General features: G+C 43.2%; 1 protein-coding gene across 3 annotated transcripts in view; it reads left to right on the forward strand.

Annotated features, from left to right (window-relative positions):
• KLHL32 (kelch like family member 32) overlaps positions 1-21304 on the forward strand; it is a 318383-nt gene that overhangs the window by 56455 nt on the left and 240624 nt on the right. The gene's annotated exons all lie outside the window — the stretch shown is intronic.

Genomic DNA, 21304 nt, shown 5'->3' on the forward strand with positions numbered 1-21304 from the left:
GGTACTTAGGGAACTCAGTCAGGTGATTGCCAGACCGTTGTTCCTAATTTTTACAGACAGTCTATTGACTGGAATGGTACCAGCTGATTAGAGAAAAGCCAATGTAGCACCAATATTTAAAAAGGGCCCAAAAAACATCCCTGGGAATTACAGACCAGTTAGCCTAACATCAATAGTATGTAAACTCTTGGAGGGGATGATAAGGGACTATATACAAGATTTTAGTAATAAGAATGATATCATTAGCAGTAATCAGCATGGATTCATGAAGAATCGTTCTTGCCAAACCAATCTATTAACCTTCTATGAGGAGGTGAGTTGCCATCTAGATAAAGGAAGGCCCGTAGACGTGGTGTATCTGGATTTTGCAAAAGCATTTGACACAGTTCCCCATAAACGTTTACTGTACAAAATAAGGTCTGTTGGCATGGACCATAGGGTGAGTACATGGATTGAAAACTGGCTTCAAGGGCGTGTTCAGAGGGTGGTGATAAATGGGGAGTACTCAGAATGGTCAGGGGTGGGTAGTGGGGTTCCCCAGGGTTCTGTGCTGGGACCAATCCTATTTAATTTGTTCATAAACGACCTGGAGGATGGGATAAACAGTTCAATCTCTGTATTTGCAGATGATACTAAGCTAAGCAGGGCAATAACTTCTCCGCAGGATGTGGAAATCTTGCAAAAAGACCTGAACAAATTAATGGGGTGGGCGACTACATGGCAAATGAGGTTCAATGTAGAAAAATGTAAAATAATGCATTTGGGTGGTAAAAATATGAATGCAATCTATACACTGGGGGGAGAACCTCTGGGGGAATCTAGGATGGAAAAGGACCTGGGGGTCCTAGTAGATGATAGGCTCAGCAATGGCATGCAATGCCAAGCTGCTGCTAATAAAGCAAACAGAATATTGGCATGCATTAAAAGGGGGATCAACTGCAGAGATAAAACGATAATTCTCCCGCTCTACAAGACTCTGGTCCGGCCGCACCTGGAGTATGCTGTCCAGTTCTGGGCACCAGTCCTCAGGAGGGACGTACTGGAAATGGAGCGAGTACAAAGAAGGGCAACAAAGCTAATAAAGGGTCTGGAGGATCTTAGTTATGAGGAAAGGTTGCGAGCACTGAACTTATTCTCTCTGGAGAAGAGACGCTTGAGAGGGGATATGATTTCAATTTACAAATACTGTACTGGTGACCCCACAATAGGGATAAAACTTTTTCGCAGAAGAGAGTTTAATAAGACTCGTGGCCACTCATTACAATTAGAAGAAAAGAGGTTTAACCTTAAACTACGTAGAGGGTTCTTTACTGTAAGAGCGGCAAGGATGTGGAATTCCCTTCCACAGGCGGTGGTCTCAGCAGGGAGCATTGATAGCTTCAAGAAACTATTAGATAATCACCTGAATGACCGCAATATACAGGGATATGTAATGTAATACTGACACATAATCACACACATAGGTTGGACTTGATGGACTTGTGTCTTTTTTCAACCTCACCTACTATGTAACTATGTGGTGGGTTGTGAGTCATAGTGGGTGCAAAGATGGTGAAAGTCATTGGGCGTCAGACACTTATTGGATGTAAAAGAGGTTTTATTTCTTTTGACAGTTCTTTTTGTATTTTTGGGGGAAAGAGGGTTAGGACCAGGAAACCTTTAGGTAGTTGCAAATTCCATTGATAGACTCCAATAGGAGGACAGCTATGCAGGGAAAGGCCCCAGCAAAAAGCCACATCTGCACATGCAGGATTGCTGTCTCCTATGGTAACAGTCTTTTAACAGTTCCTAACTCAAACATAGCAGTACTTTCAGCTTCACTACAACTGCCTCTTGTAGGTTTTCAATGCTGAGCTTCCTGTCTCTCTCTAGATCCACGGATTTACTGACTCTGAATCCCATGAGCTCCTCCAAGGTTTGCAGTGGTATCCCCTCAAGTGTCACCCACGCTTCCCTGCTGGTTCCCTAGCTTGGCACTCCAGATATTTCTCAAACTTCACCCTTGCTAACAGACGAGGTCCCTGGCTTGACTCACAAGGCTGTTCTGCAAGCGTCTCCTCCGTGGGTTGGGTCCCTGACTTGATAACCGCCTGAGGTTTCCCTATTCTCCACCATGCCCGTTCGGTGAGAATGTGATTCTGGTACTTGCTTCAGTTACTTACTGTGGTCCCTGGTAAAGGTGGTTGGTCCCTTTGTGGCAACAGCTTCCCTTCTACCTCCGACCACTGACAGGTTCTCCGGCCGACAGAACCATCATATTTAGTTGGACTGCAAGCATCCGCAGTCCCAACCCTGCGCTGCCCTCTTACTTCTGGATAGGCCCTCACACTGCCTGGCAGCCAGATGCCCCGGGATAGGCCCACTCTCAGGCCTAGCAGCCCGGCGCGTACGACACATGTCCACCCAGACAGCTGTCCGGTGGCACAGAACACTAGATCACCTCACCTCACCCAAAAATATAGGTTCTCCCAGCAGGCCAAGGGATACAAGAAAACCTCTGCCCATTGGCTGAGATACCCCATATACTCATAACCTGACCTTGGGTTGCCCTTCTCATATCTAGTACCACCAAGTACCTGGCCACCTATCGGTAAAAGAGAAAAGTGCAACAAGGCCAAACTTAGGGAGATATCAATAGATCTCTATCAGTCGACCAAGATAACTATGCTTGGCAAGTAAATTTGTGAGGAGCTCCCTGACTAAACCCCAGGGTGCTACATCTGTATGTATGTGTGTGTGTGTGTGTATATAAATATATATATATATATGTATGTATATATTATATTCATTATATATAACTTTTTTCTACATGTGGTTATTTTTTTATATTGTTTGCAAGTCGTTTCTTGTCACTTTATTTACCTCATTTCCTCTCTGATCAGTGGATCAGATGGTTCACCCCCTGTTACAGGAACAATTACTTTGTGTCCCACGCTGGAACACCATGTGGGCTTATTGCTGTAACCTTTTGCTTTTAAGTGGATGCAGCACTTTCATCAATTCAGCCTTGCCTTCTGAGGAAGCCTTTGGGCAAAACATGTCAGGGCTGCATGGTATGGTTGTATGAAGATTCCTTTCTTGTCCACGTCTGTATGCTGGATCTATTGGACACCGATTCGTTGGCTGCATTTTTTTGACGTGAATCATGTAGAGTTTGCGCACCCATTATGCTCTGAGGCATCATCCTTTCTTGTGTAAACTTGGGCACTGGATCCATCTGATATATGCTGCTTGATTATAAACCTGTTATAGATTCTGTGGTGGGAATGATGCTGTTTAGATATGGGTGAGATCCTTCTATCCACTAAGACCACTTGTTTGCCTTCAGTGTGGATTGTATTTGATTCAGCTACAGCAGGATTACTATTTTATTAACTACATGAATTCCTACCGGAATTCATGGTTTTGCAGGTTTCTCTTATACCTACATGATTACTGTATATGGCATATGGGAGACACACACTGCATATAGTGTTGTATTAGAACATTTTTTTTCCAGATGAACTATAACTATTGAAGACAAGTACTACAGTGTACTGCTTGCTTACAGCAGCAGGATTACATCGTATTAGTCCAAGCGTACATTACCCAGCTGATGTTGGATATTTATGAACTTTTGTGGTTTTAGCTATTTAAGGAATATCCATGCACTACATTCATTCTGTGTAAATGGGGCTGGCAGATTTTCTGTTGTCTGACTTACACAATATGTATGTAACGAGCCCCTTTGCTCGCTCGGTTCCACTCTCCTGACACTCCTCTGCTGCTATAGAATCAGATTGCAGATCGCAACATCTGATTGCTCGGTCATCCAATGCTCCGGGATTAGAACCACAGCTATGTGCTGTTCCAATCCAGTTGTGATAGCTCAGAACAAACACCAGGCAGGCTGTATGTAAGTTCAACCAGGAATCTCCTTTATTCAAAAATACAGGCTCTTTTATACACTAACAGTGGAGGTGCATACCTCCTGCTCATATTACTTTAACAATACACCTGTAACCTAATTAACCTAATTAACATGGGCTAATTAACTAATCCCTTTAGACAGCCTAGATGACTCAGACATGACCTTTAGGCTAGACTGGCCGTCTTGTAGCTTAGAACCCCCAATCAACATTATCACAATAGCAGAGTTAATTAAACACAAACAACAATGGGGATCTAATGACTCTTAGATCCCATACTAGAGACTTATTTACAATACACATTTTAGCAGACAACAGACAGGTAGCTGGAATTGATGACATTAGCATTTAACAGTAGGAGTCCCAACGGTATGAATCAGTCACTATTCCAATATGGCAAATCCAGGGTCCCCAGAGTCTGTGTGTCCTGGGGGACCAGGACCCGAATTTACAGTAATACCACCTCAAGGGTCCCCAGGCATACAGCTCACAAAGAGCACCGTTCCCCCAAATGCCAGGGCCCACGATCGATCGGCAAGAGGCTAGTATACAGTCCCCTCCAAAAGTCTCTCTCCTGGCTAGGTCTGTCACATTTCTCCCCTTTCGGCAGGAGACTAACACAGGAGGAGACCCCAGACGGGTTGACTCCGAAGTTAGTCAGTAGTTCCAGTCCTCTAATGCCTGTACCCACACAGTACCCCAAACAAATTGTTCCAAACAAAGTATTACCCACCCAGCCAACCTCTGCCCCTCTCAGAGAACATATCTGCCGCTGGGGAGAGGCCTGGACTGGCCCTTCTCCTTAGAGTCCTTTCTGCTGCTGGAGAGAAGACAGGGTGTCTGGGCTCACTCCGTCATGCTGTTGGGGATCTGGGCCGACTGCCCAGCATCCCTGGGGTATACAGGTGGAGACTGAAGTCCCATCCACCTTCACAGGAAATCCATCCTCTGTTAGTTGAGGGCAGAGTCCAGCAGTACTCGGCCATGTTGCCAGCCCTTCTGCTGGAAACCCCACACCATCTGCTCCGGCTAACTGTTGGGGAGAGACAACACACACCTCCTCTCCCTTCTCCCCCTGTATCTGCTGCTGGGAAGTGATTGCCACCTTCTCACCCTGTATCTGCTGCTGGGAAGTGATTGCCACCTTCTCACCCTGAGCCTCCGAAACTGCCGCAGGTGTAGGGCAGAGGTCTTGGACCCTCTGTCCGGTTGCCAGCGCTTCAGCTGGGGAAGTTCCTTGTAACTTCACAGATACTTCTGTTGGTGCTGGGCAGAGCACAGTGAAGTTTGGCCCTAATAACAGATCCTCTTCTGCTAGAGGCTCACCAGGTTGTTCTTTCTCAGCAGAAAAGTCTATCAAATCCCCTGTCTCTGCAACTGGTGTCTGGGGATAGAGGTTCACCATCTCCTCTCTGTGGAACCCAGAAGATGCTATCAGTGCTGGGCAGAGGTTAGCAGAGCTCTGCCCTGTTGTCAGCTCTTCAGGTTTGGGGACGGCAATCTTCAGATTTTCCACTGCCGATTCTCTGGCATTCTGCTGGACAGGCACATTCCTCCATCCAAGATCATCCAATGCAGAAACAGGTTCATCAAGGTCAGTCAGCACTTGCTGCATCCGCCATAAGACCTCCGCCTCCATAGCTGCGGGGGCAGGTTGGCAAAGCACACTGTTACTCTGCCACATTGTCAACTCTTCAGCCAGGATTTCAGAGTTGTCAACTGGTATTTCCTGATAGTCCCAGGCAAAGGGAGCCCCACCCTGCTGCTGAGCAGAGTCTAACAGCTGTTTGTAGGCGATCTCCAGCTCCCATTCCTGAACGGCCAGAAACTCCAAATCTTCCTGTGCCCAGTGCACTTCTGAGACATTCAGTCTTCGCTCTCTATGCTCCATTATTTCCTCCAAACGCCAATCCCGATCACTTCCAAAGTCAGGGTCCCTGGACAGCCTCCAGTATAATAATCCCAGGCCATCGTAGTCAAAGCCTTCCGTGGGGCTGTCATCCGCTGTCCACGGGCACACTTGGGCTACATACCACTGGAGGGCTCTGTAGCTCTCGTCCAACTGCATTACTGCCCGGATCAGCCTGCTTAACTCGGCTGTCCACTCCTGGTTCGGCTGTTCCCCCAAAAACAGCATTCGCACTTCATACTGCGACGAGTACCTCACATGGATGGAGGGGAGAACTCTTCCCTGGTGTCGCTGCTCACGGGCTAGCGCTTCCTTCCAGAGTTCACAGCGGATAGAATCAAACCATCCTAGCAGGATAAAAGTGTTAAGGTACTCAAGCGCTAAAGTGAATATATAAAACTGTAAAATGTTGTACAAAGTAGTGTAAAAATAAATGAATAAATAAACTAATATATAAAAAAACTGATATATAAAAAAGAGTTCAAATATGCAGATACTGCAGCTGCAATCATTCAGTGACACCCCGCTTGTAAATAATTAAATAGATAAATATCGTAATATCTATAGGATATCCTACTATTCAATGTGCTGACAGGTCACATTCTACTTGTGGATACTTTGTTACAAACTATACAAAAACTTGAACACTGATTAGCATAATATAAATAAATATAAATACAATGTGTGAAAAGTCTGCTGTGAAAGTCTAATTGGAGACCTCCCGGAATACAAATCCAAAAGTTAGTTCACCATTTGTTCTTGTGAAATAATAAACAAACAAAAATATGTGGAAAAAGTGGTGAAAAAATAGAGTGAAAAATATATTAAAACAGATATATTCAATAAATATGTAGTTGGTAACAATTATAAAAGGATTACAATTGTGTGGATTCCCATACACCTTACTTGAAAAGGTGATTCCTTTGCAGGTTAGAAGATACCTCTTATCTGTGTTTAAACAAGGCTTAACCCAAGGATTAACCCAGACTCAGTAAGCCTTGTTTAAACACAGATAAAATCAACTTTCCCGAAACTTGTGGCAAAATATCAAATATTCTATGGACACAACATGCCTCTCAGCAAAAAGCTTGAAGTGTCTTCTTTCCAAAATAGGGTCATTTGGGGGAGTTTTGTGCTATCTTGACATTTTATGACCTCCGAAACTGTGATAGGTAGTGAGGAGTGAAATCAAAAATTTACACCCTTACAAAGCCTGAAGGCGGTGATTGGTTTTCGGGGTCCCGTATGCGGCTAGGCTCCCAAAAAGTCTCACACATGAGGTATCCCCGTACTCAGGAGAAGCCAACAGAATGTATTTTGGGGTTTATTTCCACATATAACCATGCCATGCTTGAAAAATATATCATTTAGTGACAACTTTGTGCAAAAAAAAAAAAAAGTGTAATTTTCTCGAAACTTGTGGCAAAATATAAAATATTCCATGGACTCAACATGCCTATCAGCAAATAGCTTGTGGTGTCTACTTTCCAAAAAGGGGTAATTTGGGGGGATTTTGAACTGTCCTGGCATTTTATGCACAACATTTAGAAGCTTATGTCACACATCACCCACTCTTCTAACCACTTGAAGACAAAGCCCTTTCTGACACTTTTTTTTTACATGAAAAAATATTATTAAATACATATTTATATTTTTTTTTGCAAGAAAATTACTTTGAACCCCCAAACATTATATATTTTTTTAAAGCAAAGGCCCTACAGATTAAAATGGTGGGTGTTGCCTATATCCGCTCTTTCTATAGACACAACATTTTCTTTGGGGGGCTCGTTGGGTAGGGGTACCAGGGAGGGTATAAGGAAAATGCCTCTCATGCAGCTGGCTTACTGCATTTGCGGTGGGAAGTTAGGCCACAGCACCGTCTTGAAACAGAAGGGCTGTGATGATCTCTTCCTGGAATTAAGGAAGGATCCAGTTCGTCCTGAAGCTTTGTATAGCACATAAGCATTCGGCAGAGCCAATTGAAATACGTATACAGACACTTTTTTGTACCAGCGTTTGGACTTACGGGCAATTAGGTACGGCGCCAACAACTGGTCGTTGAGGTCCACCCCTCCCATATTAAGGTTATATTCGTGGACACAGAGGGGTTTTTCCAACACCAGTCGCCGTAGGAATTTGGACCGTTGTGTCTGCGTGAAGTGAGGACAGAACGAAAACATTCTTATTATTATTACACTTCAAGCAGGCTCTCTCCCCCAGCCTAAAATGGGAATCTACAAGCTGCTGGGGTAAGCCCCAGCGATTAGATCGCACTGTGCCACATGCTCCTATTCGTTGATCAAACAAGTGACTAAAAAGTGGCACGCTCGTGTAATAATTCTCCACATACAAGTGGTACCCCTTTCCGAATAAGGGTGACACCAAGTTCCACATAACCTTACCAGCACTCCCTATGTAATCTGGGCTCTATGTAACTATCTCTTTCCTCGTATACCATAAAACTATATGTATAGCCTGTGGCCCTGTACATCTTGACCCTGTATCTGGCACGCTTGCTGGGAAGATACTGTTGAAAGGCAAGCGGCCAGAAAGTGTACCTATGTGTGCTAATGTCAGTGTGCTGTTGGTGCAACTGACAGGCAGGGGAAGGTTTTCATTTGTTGGGAGCGATCACCAGTGCCAGACCATATATCATTGGTCTCGCCCTGGAGACTGATTGCTCTTCTAACGAACCCGACCTCTGCGGGCATGGGGGGGGGCTATTGCCCCCCGCCCACGGGGAGGGATGGACGTAAGGTACGCTCATTTGCCTACCCGTGCTATTCTGCCGACATACATCAGCGTGCTGAGGTCAGGAAGTGGTTAAAGCTTGTTATACAGCATAGTGCTTGCGCTGCGTCATTTGCCTCCCTGTATACCCTAAAATACCTGGCTGATCTTACCAGTTTTTGCCCTCCCCCCTGTAAACTGACTAAGGTTCATCATGGCTGCTGAGCCCTAACACCGTGGTTAGTTTACATGCCTCCATCATCCACAGGCCTGCTCTCCATCTCCTCTGTTCTCCTCCCCCCCGTCTGTGAGCTCCGTGTCCATGCCAGTTCCCTCCCTTCTGCTGCTCAAATTAGGGTTAAATTTACATTATCCTCTTGGTTGATTCATGTGAATTCTCCCTGTGCTTTATAAAAAAATGTAGCTATATACCTTGTTAACAGAGCGCAGATCTGCAATCACATGACCCACCGTCTTTCTCCTCTCTCGCATGACAACTGCAGTGGGTGGGCCGCCTCTCTCCTCCCCTCCTAAATGACGTCAGCGGGGGATCCTCTGCCCCGCCCGCTGCAGCTGTCATACGAGAGAGGAGAAAGACGGCGGGCCACATGATCGCAGATAAGCAAACAAGGTATATAGCTTTTAATAAAGCACAGTCACAGGGGGACATTTGATTCATCAATCAAGAGGATAATGTAAATTGTACCCTGTGGGTTAACAAACACTTTCATGCACAGATCTACCTTTAGAACTACTTTGACTTCCTGATCAAGATCTGGCTCAGGTAAGTATAAGGGGTGGCTGGGAGTGAGCTGCACAGAATGCATTAAGGTAAAAAAACTTCTACCTTTGGAATCACTCTAACTTCCTGATAGCCTAGTCTGGCACCTCCAGTTTGTTCCTTATAGCTCATCACTATGGCGGTTGACCTTGCTGGCCAATTTGAACACGCAGTGAAGTATCAAAATTGGCATCTAATATCCCAGGGTTTGGGATACCATGGTACTGAAGTAGTCATGCTTTAGCCCAGGAATATGCAATTAGCGGACCTCCAGCTGTTGCAAAACTACAAGTCCCATCATGCCTCTGCCTCTGGGTGTCATGCTTGTGGCTGTCAGAGTCTTGCTATGCCTCATGGGAGTTGTAATTCTGCAACAGCTGGAGGTCCTCTAATTGCATATCCCTGATGTAGCCTATTCTGTAATAGTGAACAGATTTATTTTTTATAATATATATATATACATTAATGCAGGGCTCAAAATGTCAAGTCCTGAGCTACTAGCCAGGCCTTAAGAGTTAATTGCCACAGGTTACCCCAGCCAACCCCTACCCTGCGTGCCCCTAAACACGCTCTCGTAAATTTTCTCATGAAATTACACTGTTAAATGTTTTATGCAGAATTAAGTTACAAAAAAAATGAACAACAACAACTTTAACAATATTTAACGTAAAGCATATTTAATTGATCTGACTGTGACAAATAAAATATAGGATAGGATAAAATATGATTGGCTAATATAGGCACTGTACACATCATTACTGCCTTGTAAAGTAAATATGCACTATGTATGTGAATTGAGAGGTGCGCTAGGTACAGACTGCGGGGTTGAGAGGTGCACTGTGTACCAAGTGCAGGGTTGAGGGGTGCGCTATGTACCAAGTGCAGGGTTGAGGGGTGCGCTACGCACCAAGTGCATGGTTGAGAGGTGCGCTATGTACCGAGTGCAGGGTTGAGGGGTGTGGTACGTACACAGTGCAGGGTTGAGGTGTGCACTACGTACCAAGTGCAAGGTTAGGAGGTGCGCTGCATACCGAGTGCAGGATTAAGAGGTGCGCTTCGTACAGCCTGCAGTGTTGAGAGGTGCGCTACATACAGCCTGCAGTTTTGAGAGGTGCGCTACATACAGCCTGCAGTGTTGAGAGGTGCGCTACATACAGACTGCAGTGTTGAGGGTTGCGCTATGGACCGAGTGCAGGGTTGAGAGGTGCACTTCGTACCGAGGGCAGGGTTGAGAGGTGTGCTATGTACCGAGTGCAGGGTTAAGGGGTCTGCTGTGTACTGGGTGCAGGGCTGAGGGATGTGCTGTGTACTCCCAAGTTCTCCCCCAGTACAGAGGTAACCCCCTTCCCCATCCCAGTACAGAGCTCTCTTCTCCACTCATCCTCTGAAAGAGCGGGGCTGCTGCAAAAGAGCAGCTACAACTTACCTGCACCAGCCAGCAGCCTGCATGGATATGAAGGCGCTTCTGCCGTGGAGCTGGCAGGATCCTCTTCTCCTCCTGCTCCCCCTCCTTGCAAGGCACCTTTTATGTGGCTGCACAGTGTACACCGGGCCAGTGTCCCACCCCTCTTCTCCCCGCCTGAGCTGAGAGAACCAGACCCGAGCCCCCAACCTAAACTGAGCCGAGCCAGCCCACCTCCCCATCCAAGCTGAGAGGACCCACGCAAGCCAAACTGGCCTGCCCGTTGGCCCACCCCCCTAACCCAAGCCGAGCTGAGCCGGCCCACCTCCCTGCCAGAGCAAAGCGGACCCCCCCGCCTGAGCCCTCAGCTTATTTTCACTTGCCAATTGCAAGCAGACGAGTGGAAATTTTGAGGGCTACGTTACAAGGGTCCAGTGAATATTGGCTGAATATGGCATTATGCATTTATTTATGGTTTATTTATGTTTCTCAGACATATTCAGCAATGCTTTAACTTCAGACACTATAATTTTAACTGTAACAGAAACCTCTTTTAGCCAGGTGCTCGGCTAGGAACGGAGAGTGAGAGAAACTCTGGCTGCAGCTGTTCTCTGTGGCTGCTGCCCTGCAGTGTTGAACTGGTTAACAGCTATAGCAGAAAGAGGAGGGAGCAGCTAAGTAGGACGTGTTCAGTGGACTGAGTCAGGCAGCACTGCACTGTGGGAGTTGTAGTCCAGAGGAGAGAGATTCTATTGTAATCAGAGCTTATGAACTCCATTTTCCAGAGAGAGATTACTAGGAGGGGTAAGAGCTGCATTTTTTTTTTGGGCTGTACAGGACACAGCTTCCTCTTACCATGAAGGAGCCCAGGCAGTGCACATCGCTGTCCAGTATGCATCACCACGGTGGCAGCCTGAGCAAGATCCAGTGTGCTGAATCCTGATGTGCCAACAGATGGAGTCACCAGGGTACAGAGCAGACAGTAATTACTGTATGTAACCAGATAGTGAGCTGGTGGGACTGGTGAGCTGCTGCTGTGGGGATTTACTATTTGCTGCTAGAGAAGCTGAGCTTACTAGGAACTGACCATACAGCCATCTTGTAGCCTTGTTACTGCTTGCAGGCTTTGCTAGGACTCTTCTCACATGCACCAACGGTGCAATTGGGCCCCAACTCGGCTAGGAGTAAATACAGTCCCTTTACAGCTGTTCCACAGAGGCCTTCACCTATTGCTTATGATAGGAGGTACCTATAGGGGTTATTGCACCATACTGTAGCCATTTTCCTACAGTGCACTCTACATAGTTACATAGTTACATAGTAGGTGAGGTCGAAAAAAAGACCATCAAGTCCATCAAGTCCAACCTATGTGTGTGATTATATGTCAGTATTACCTTGTATATCCCTGTATGCTGTGGTCGTTCAGGTGCTTATCTAATAGTTTCTTGAAACTATCGATGCCCCCCCGCTGAGACCACCGCCTGTGAAAGGGAATTCCACATCCTTGCCGCTCTTACAGTAAAGAACCCTCTACGTAGTTTAAGGTTAAACCTCTTTTCTTCTAATTTTAATGAGTAGCCACAAGCCTTGTTAAACACCTTTCCGCAAAAAAGTTTTATCCGTATTATGGGGTCACCAGTACGGTATTTGTAAATTGAGATCATATCCCCTCTCAAGCGTGAGAGAGAATAAGTTCAGTGCTCGCAACCTTTCCTCATAACTAATATCCTCCAGACCCTTTATTAGCTTTGTTGCCCTTCTTTGTACTTGCTCCATTTCCAGTATATCCTTCCTGAGGACTGGTGACCGGAACTGGACAGCATACTCTAGGTGCGGCCAGACCAGTCTTGTAGAGTGGGAGAATTATCGTTTTATCGCTGGAATTAATCCCCTTTTTAATGCATGCCAATATTCTGTTTGCTTTGTCAGCAGCAGCTTGGCATTGCATGCCATTGCTGAGCCTATCATGTACTAAGACCCCCAGGTCCTTTTCCATCCTAGATTTCCCCAGAGGTTTTTCCCCCAGTGTATAGATGGCATTAATATTTTTGCTACCCAAATGCATTATTTTACATCTTTCTACATTGAACTTCATTTGCCATGTAGTTGCCCACCCCATTAATTTGTTCAGATCTTTTTGCAAGGTTTCAACATCATGCGGAGAAGTTATTGCCCTGCTTAGCTTAGTATTCTCTGCAAATACAGGGATTGAACTGTTTACCCCATCCTCCAGGTCGTTAATGAACAAATTAAACAGGATTGCTCCCAGCACAGTACCCTGGGGGGCCCCACTACCACCCCTGACCATTTCGAGTACTCCTCATTTATCACCACCCTCTGAACTCGCCCTTGTAGCCAGTTTTCAATCCATGTACTCACCCTATGGTCCATGCCAACAGACCTTATTTTGTACAGTAAACGTTTATGGGGAACTGTGTCAAATGCTTTTGCAAAATCCAGATACACCACGTCTACGGGCCTTCCTTTATCTAGATGGCAACTCACCTCCTCATAGAAGGTTAATAGATTGGTTTGGCAAGAACGATTCTTCATGAATCCATGCTGATTGCTGCGAATGATACCGTTCTCATTACTAAAATCTTGTATATAGTCCCTTATCATCCCCTCCAAGAGTTTACATACTATTGATGTTAGGCTAACTGGTCTGTAATTCCCAGGGAAATATTGGTGCTACGTTGGCTTTTTTCCAATCAGCTGGTACTATTCCAGTCAGTAGACTGTCAGTAAAAATTAGGAACAATGTTCTAGCAATTACTTGACTGAGTTTCCTAAGTACTCTCGGGTGCAAGCCATCAGGTCCCGGTGATTTATTAATGTTAAGTTTCCCAAATCTAATTTTAATTCTGTCCTCTGTTAACCATGGAGGTGCTTCCTGTGATGTGTCATGAGGATAAACACTGCAGTTTTGGTTACTGAAGCCCCCCGATTCCCTCATGAAGACTGAGGAGAAGAATAAATTCAATACCTTCGCCATCTCCCCATCCTTTGTAACCAGATATCCTTCCTCATTCTTTATGGGGCCAATATGGTCTGTCCTCCCTTTTGTACTCTTTACATACTTAATTTCTTGGGATTTTTTTTTCTCTCCTCCACTATGTGTCTTTCATGTTCTATCTTAGCCGTCCTTATTGCACCCTTACATTTCTTGTTGCATTCTTTATAAAGTATGAATGCTGATGATGATCCCTCAACCTTGTCACTCTAGACATAATGATTATACTGTCTAGTAGACTGTGTCTAAACCTACCTTCCGTTTGTTCGTTTATATTCAAAACATCATTTATTGTAACCCATACCAAAACATTGAGTTAATTTTACCATTAAATGGTCTTGTGTCTTATTCTTGGTACTAATTCACAACCAAGTTAAATGTATCTACACTTGATTTCCTATAAGTGTTTGCAGTAATTTCAGTTTCACAAGGTGTGTCAGAGGGGTTGAGGTTGTTCTTGGAGTCAAGGTGCAGAACAGAAAACCCAAATTACCAATTGGCGCTACACTATTAACCTACTAATATGTTTTTGGATAGTGAGATAAAACCAGGGTACCTAGAGAAAACCCACACAAACGCTATACACACCATGTACTGTATATATACAATGTCACTATAAAGATACTGTACATGACAGGGGCAGCTTGTTTCAGCAGTGAAAGGATGCCGTAAAGATCATAACAGGCATTCTAAGGGAGGAGACTGAAGACAGGTAGGTCTTAAAAACTAATTTAGAAATTTCTTGTCAGTGCTCCTACAGTATGTGCTGCCATAGCAGTGTTAGTTCTTTCACATAGGGAGTGTGTGTGTGTGTAGACCTATTTGGCCTAAATAGAAAGGCATCAAAGTAGACTGAACACTGAGAGTGTGATATTGAGATTAAAGCCTCTTTCACACTGATGCTGTGAGGTTTGGCCACACTGCTGTTACAGGTTTGGTGCGGGTTAGCTTTGCTTTCCCAATTATGTCCAGCATTTTTGCCATGCTTTCTGAAAGTGAACCAAAAGTCCTGCATGCAGGAAGGGGCTGCAACAAAATGACAATGTCATTTGTGTGCCCCCCCCCCCCCCCCCCCCCCCCCCCCACACACACACACACACACACACACACACACACACAAAGAGCCCTAATTGGTTAACAATACTGAATGTTTCTCTCTGAGTGCTGCTGTGCAGATAATATAAAGAACAATGCAAGTAAAATATACCAGCTCTGTTTAAAAATACATTAGTGATTTTTTTTTAAATTAATACTTGACTGCATTCTGTGTTTTTTAATCTACCTAGAGTTCATCCTTAAACTAGGACTATAGGCAAAACTTTTTTAATTTTGGATAGAGCAAGGGAAGGTTATAACCCCTGTTGAATTTTTTTTTTCCACCTGCGTTCCATTGCGGAGATTTCCCTTCACTTCCTGTCCCATAGCCAAACAGGAAGTGAGAAGAAATGCTTGCAAATAAAGGGAATTCCTTGGGGCCCCCCTAGCTCACCAGAACTAGTGTTCCCATTGGAAGATTTCTCCTCTATTACTTTTCTGGGGACAACACAAAATTTGGAGATGTCTTTTACTTTCACTTTCAATGATAATGGTAAACAGGACAAATAGAGAGGGGGAATCTCCTTAACGGGGGGGGGGGGGGGGGGGGGGTCGCAGACAGCAATAAAAACTGACAAGTGTTCTAATCCCTTTGTTTTTAGTTAAACTTTAATCCTAGAACACACGGGACGAATGTTGGACGGCATCGGAAGGTTCAATATAAACCTGCTGACATTTGGCCCGTGTGTGCAGCAGGTGGTCCGACAGGAGGGTTATGACTACAAAAGGTCTGCCGACCGGCTTCCTGTGAGTGCTCTCCGCCAATGGCTGAGAGTGCTGACCAGAGTATTCTGGGGGGGCAAATATTTTGCTGCTTATCTTTGAATAATAGTTTAAAAGGAAAGTACCAGTCAGCCAGTCAATAGACTAATGGATTTAAACTGGAGAAATGCAAATGAGAATTAAAGTTGAATTGTGGACAACTCCAGCCAATCAGGCTTCCCTTTTATTTTGCGGAATAATTAAACAAGAATTCTGATTGAATGCTATGATCAGCAGCTGCAGTTTTGTTCTTATTTCCTGTTATTCAATCAGCCCCCAAATGTTTGTTCTGTTTCTAACTTTTTTCTATAGCCAGCAAATAAGTTTTGGAACATATGTTTTTGTCCTTTGTGCATAAGTTAGGGATGTTTTTTCTCGGATTTGCTTCTAAAAGTGAAGGATATCTGATTTAGAGTACATCAAGGGAGTGTTTTTTTTTTTGCCTACAGATTTTGGCACCAAAAGGTGTCTGTCTTTCCTATTTCAGAAAATCCTGAGGTATAAAGCCCTAGGGCACATTGCATTGGACCATCTGCTTCAGTTTAGCAGCAGACGTTAATTAAAGTATTCTCAGTGAAGAAAGTGTGCGTGCGCAGGCTTTAGAGGAACACAAATGCTCAAGACAAGAAGACCATTTCAGAAGGCATATGACAAAGCTAACAGAATATTACTGTACTAATAGTCTGAATCATGTATTATTCACTAAGGGAATGTGTAGTGTTTTGAACACATTTTCATTAACAACCTAAAATTAAATATTTTACATTTTTGTCAGCTAAATGTGAAATATTGCTTATGACCTTGTATTACCCTTAGCAGCCAACAGGTGGTGCATTGAGTCAGTTCACCAGCACTTTGTCGATTATGTTAACCAGTTCCGGACTGCCTCATATACATATACTATGGCAGGGTGGCCCCGCTGTGCAAAATCATGTACAGGTACGTGATTTTGTTCAATAGCTACTGGGGGGCGTGCGCACTCTGCCAGAGGTGCGATGGTGCCCTGATTGGACACAGGGGGAGCCTCCCCACAGAGTTAGAATGGCGGTCTGCCGGTGTAAACAAGGCAGACCACCATTCTGTCAGGCATGGACACTGTGATCTTTTGTTCCTGCTAATCAGAAACATGGATCACTGCGTCCATGCAGTGAGCCCCCCCCCCACAGTGAGGAGCAACAAATAGGGAACACACTTAACCCTTTGATCGCCCCTGATGTTAACCCCCTCCCTGTCAGTGTCAGTGCATATTTTTCGTACTGATCACTGTAATAATGTGTCTGGTTCACAAAAAAGTGTCAAAAGTGTCAGTTAGGTGTCGCTGATCACTGACATTACTAGTAAAAGATAAATAAAAATGCCATAAATTTATCCTCTATTTTGTAGACGCTATAACTTTTGCGCAAACCAATCAAAATTTTTGTAAATATTTTATTATATTTTATAATATTATATTTATTATATATTCATGTGACAACACTGAAGAAATTACACTTAGTTACAATGTAAAGTAGTGAGTGTACAGCTCGTATGACAGTGTAAATTTGCTGTCCTCTCAAAATACCTCAGCACACAGCCATTAACCACTTCAGCCCCAGAAGGATTTACCCCCTTCCTGACCAGAGCATTTTTTGCGATTCGGCACTACGTCACTTTAGCTGACAATTGCGCGGTCGTGCGACATTGTACCCAAACAAAATTGTCGTCCTTTTTTTCCCACAAATATACTTTTGAAAAAAGAAAGCAATATTTTTTACTTTTTGCTAGAATAAATATCCCCAAAAAATATTTTTTTCCTCAGTTTAGGCCGATATGTATTCTTCTACATATTTTTAGTAAAAAAAAAATCGCAATAGGTTTATATTGATTGGTTTGCACAAAAGTTATAGCGTCTACAAAATAGGGGATAGATTTTTGGCATTTTTATTATTATTTTTTTTTACTAGTAAAGGCAGTGATCTACAATTTTTATCGGGGCTGCGACATTTTATGGTGGACACATTGGACAATTTTTACACTATTTTGGGACCATTGTCATTTATACAGCAATCAATGCTATAAATATCCACTGATTACTGTATAAATGACACTAGCAGGGAAGGGGTTAAACACTAGGGGGCGATCAAGGGGTTAAGTGTGTCCTAGGGAGTGATTCTAACTGTGGGGGGGATGGGCTACCACTGACATGACAGCGATCACTGCTCCTGATGACAGGGAGCAGTAGATCCCTGTCATGTCACTAGGCAGAACATCTCCCCGTTCTACCTCTCCATCTCATGATAGCTGGCCGCTGGCGAACATCGAGTTTGCGGGACCTATGGGCACGCTCCTGCGACCTGTGGCGCACGCATGCCCGCAAGGTGGCAGATTCAAAGGGACGTACAGGTACGCCCATTTGCCTGTACGAGCCATTCTGCTGATGTATATGTGCGGTCGGCAAGTGGTTAATGTCTAAACCGCTGGCAACAAAAGTGAGTACACCCCTAAGTGAAAATGTCCAAATTGGGCCCAAAGTATCAATATTTTGTGTGGCCACCATTATTTTCCAGCACTGCCTTAACCCTCTTGGGCATGGAGTTCACCAGAGCTTCACAGGTTGCCACTGGAGTCCTCTTCCACTCCTCCATGATGACATCAGGGAGCTGCTGGATGTTCTATTTTGCCTTTAGTAAATAAAGCCTTAGGCCTGTTCTGACTTCCTGCGTAGAGCTTATATTACATTTTAACATGTAATTTGTTTTGGTGTGAAATGTAAAACTAAAATAAAGAAATGAAAAAAAAATGCCCTGGTACTGGCCAATTTTAAACTGCAGTATTATCTATGGTCTCTTAATTACATAGATACATAGTCAGTAGGGTTGAAAAAAATACACCAGTCCATCCAGTTCAACCTGTGTGTGTGCTTGTGTTTATGTCAATAGTAAATTGTATATCCCTGTATGTTGTGATCATTATGATGTCCATCTAAACGTTTTTTTTTTTAAACTAATTCCTAATGAGAGCTTGATAGAAATTGGCCAGCAACCGAACAGTTTTGCATAAGTAAGAACAGGAACAGCCATAGTGAACTGCAGGCCAATTTCTGTCTGCCAGTCAAGGCAGGTCTATACCAGTTTGATGAAAAATAATGTGTTGCTGCTAAAGCTACCTGAAAAAGTTTTTTTTTTTCTTTTTTTTTTTTTTTTTTAATTGAAATTTTAAACAAGATTTGCTGAACCTTTGGTTAATCAAACTTGGGCAGATTTGCCCATCACTATCCCCTAACTAACTGCTTCTCTCAGCATTGGCACAATCCCTTTCCTGGAGCTCAAAGACTGATTTTTAAGGAATGTACAGGAATTAAGGAATGTATTCGTGCAAACTGTGTTAAGGTACTTATAAGTCAGTTTGAAATATTTTGTAGCCCACATTTTTTGTTGGCAGTTTCTACCGCAATCTCCATTTTTCCCGTGAAGTGGTATCAGGAGTTCGTGGAGTATAACTTAGGACTCAATTAAATAAATATATTAATGTTATAAAATGCAATGCTAACAATAGATGAAAAGATCAAATGCCACAGTAGGCCCTTTTCATGCCTCTAGTGTAGTTTGGAAGATTAGAGGGACAAGCTGAACAATTTAATCCCCAAGGGTTCATTGTTACGCCCCTGTAATCAGCATTCAAGAATTGTCTAAAATATTTTCATGTGGATTTAAAATGCACTTTTTGACAAGCACCTGATATTGAAGTGACTCATAAATGTTGTAAATTATATGTGTATGTGTGTTAGATATATATAAAATATATATATATATTTTTTATAAATGCCTTGTAATTATAGGCAGCACCTTATGTTGCCCTGTCACCTCTGGAATATTAATTTGTATTGTGTTTTTATTCATGCTGTTTCTAATGCTTACATGTATAGTATTTATTGTATTAATTTATATAGCAACAATAAGTTCTCCGGTGATTTACAAAGGACACTCATGTGAGCTCTTGCCCTCAGAGGAACTTACAATCTATTGCTCCTATTATAAATACAGACTATGACCAATTAAAGTAGAAGCCTATTATACTGCCACTATGTTTTTAGTAGTGGGGGAAACTGGATCATCTGGAAATCTACATAAACACTGAGGCAACACACCAAGCTCATGCAGAGTATGAGGTTGATTTACTTAACACAAATAGGCTGTTCACTCTGCAAGGGAAATCGTGCTTTGCCAGGGAATTTCCCCAGAGCTTAGTGAATTTGGTGAAATTTCACTTTGTAAAGAATACCCGAACATGTTGCAAGGAAAATAAAAAAGAGCAGTTTTGCTTGCATATGATTGAATGATGGAAATCAGCAAATCCCATGCAAAGTGTAACTTCCCCTGCAAAGTTAAAAGTATTTTTGCCTTTAGTAAATCAATTCCAGTGCATCTTGTAGAAATTGAATACAGCATCCTAGTGAATCGACAACTCTTCAAATCACTTGACCACTGTACTGTGTATAGTTATATGAAATGAGCATGTCTCCTAATTTAATACCAGGTTTCTTGCAAGAAGTGGCTATATCATTTGTCATAAACTGTATATACACTAGGATTCTGAAGAGAACATGTAAATGATGACATCACATGCTATCCATATATTAATTATAGTTTTACAGGTTGATCACTACTCAACACAAGAGTTATACCCCAATTCCAAAAAAGTTGGCACGCTACATAAAATCTACATAAAAACAGAATTCAATGATTCAATCTCATAAACCCATATTGTATTCATAAAAAAAATTGAAAACATATCAAATGTTTAAACTGAGAAAACATACCATTCTAAGAAAAAAATAAGGTAATTTTTAAACTGATGGCAGCAACGTACCTCCAAAAAATTAAGACAAAGCAACAAAAAGTTGGCAAAGTAAGTGGTACTGACAAGGAAGAGCTGGAAGAACATGTTGAAACTAATTAGGTTAATTGATAACAGGTCAGTAACATGACTGGGTATAAAAAGAGCATAATGGAGAGTCAGAGTGTCTCAAAAGTAAACATGGGTAGAGGTTCACCAATATGTGAAAAGCTGCATCTAAAAATTGACAGGCAATTTCGGAATAATGTTCCTCAATGTAAAATTGCAAAGACTTTAATATATTATAGTCCAGGGCTTAAAATTTCAAGTCCTGAGCTACTAGCCAGGCCTTAAGGGTTACTTTTCCCCTGTGATGATCTGGCCGTCCTCTCTCTTCCTCCAACTTTCTCTTCTCCTAGGCGAACGGCTCCCATTCAACCAAGCCTGCCAGCGAAATGCAAAATCGGATGTCCATGATTCTTGAGCCCTCAGACAGCACTGCATTAAAAACAGGCATGTTTCTGTGATGGTCATCACTGCATGGGCTTCCAAAAATTACTGTCAGTTTGCCATGCCATCTAAAAATGCAAATTAAAGCTCTATTATGCAAAGAAGAAGCCATATCTGAACATGATCAGTCTTCTCTGGACCAAAGCTCATTTAAAATGGTCTGTTGCAAAGTGGGAAATAGTTCTATGATCAGGCGAATCAAAATTTGACATTCTTTTTTGTCAACCATGGGTGCCGCATCCTCCAGACTAAAGAGGAGAGAGACTTTCCAGCTTCTTATAAGTTCTCAGTTCAAAAGCCTGCATCTCTGATGGTATGGGGATGCATTAGTGAGTATGGAATTGGCAGCTTGTATATCTGTAAAGGCACCATCAATGCT

The sequence above is a fragment of the Aquarana catesbeiana genome, linkage group LG04, assembly GCF_042186555.1.
Source record: "Aquarana catesbeiana isolate 2022-GZ linkage group LG04, ASM4218655v1, whole genome shotgun sequence".
Taxonomy (NCBI): Eukaryota; Metazoa; Chordata; class Amphibia; order Anura; family Ranidae; genus Aquarana; species Aquarana catesbeiana.